This window comes from Eufriesea mexicana, unplaced genomic scaffold (assembly GCF_001483705.2).
Source record: "Eufriesea mexicana isolate 0111107269 unplaced genomic scaffold, ASM148370v2 scaffold5379, whole genome shotgun sequence".
Taxonomy (NCBI): domain Eukaryota; kingdom Metazoa; phylum Arthropoda; class Insecta; order Hymenoptera; family Apidae; genus Eufriesea; species Eufriesea mexicana.
In genome coordinates, this window is record NW_016913313.1 from 11172 (window position 1) to 12476 (window position 1305).

The window sequence follows — 1305 nt, forward strand, 5'->3', positions numbered from 1 at the left end:
GAAGAGCGGAAGAGCTGACATCCGACATGCAATTTATATTCTTACCTCTCTGATGATCTTGCAACCTCTGATGACACCGATATACGAGAAGGGGGCGCACAGTAAATCCTCCGAAACGCTTTGATCTAAGTTCCCGGCGTGCCGTATTGGGAATTGAGAAACGACTAGGTTAGTAAACTCTTGAAATATTTAATATGTTCAAGCTGAAAAATCGTTATCGTGATTTTTACATAATTTATATACCTCTATGTTGCCTTGCAAATTTTATCGATTCCTCGTGTATTTGAGGTGTCAACAGGAATTTGGTGAAATTTAGTATTTTAAATATTAATAATTTTTTTCTTTTGTGAATCTTACAATTTTGAAATACGTTGCTCAAATTTATGTATATTTTAATGTCGAATATTTGTACGTATTGTGAAATGTCGCGATAATTTTTAAACGTTGATTTATATGATTCTTCGATATGTTCATCAGTTTTACATAGTTTTTCCTAAATTTGTTGCAATATTATTTTTTCCAATTTAGAAAAACCTTTTCTATTTAATTTATAACTTGGAAATTAAATAATTTGAGAATTAAGAATTCTCGAAATAATTACTATTCCTTCTGAGAAATCAGTATCACCATATTATCGAATTCTATTATATATAGTAACAATGAGGGATTAAATTATTTCAAATTATCCTATCTATGTATAATTTTGTAAGTTGCATTTTATTAAAAACGTATAACAGACCAAATATTTTGGGACGTAATATATTCCAAGTTATAATAAAATTTTTAATTTATAAATATTCTCAGCACATAAATAATTTCTCAATATTTTCATTAAAATCATTATCTTGCACATCGTTTATATATTTTTTAAATCACCATAGAATATACTTTCTATTTATATATAAATTATTACAGTATACGATAAATTTATTTATTACTGCAATTTATTACAAAACGTTAATTGGACGAAATTTAAAAGAGTAAACTCAGGTAATTCTGTTTACGCATTGATAAAATGCTGATCGTAACAGAAGAGAGGCAAACGTAAACGATGTTGAAAAGCACGAATGCAGGGGAATATGCCGGGAGATACGAGAGCACGAACAATTTCGAGGGCCTGTTATCAGTGTCAGCACGTTATTTTAGCAAATGCTGTTCCACGTTAAGGCGGCCATAAATGCGCGCGGTGGCCAAAAGCCGAAGATTAATTCGAAACTCGAATTTGATCGCCAAATGTTGATAAAGAAAAGCGGGGAAGTGGTCTGTAATTCCAGAAAATAGCGACAAATGGATGCGTGCCAGAGC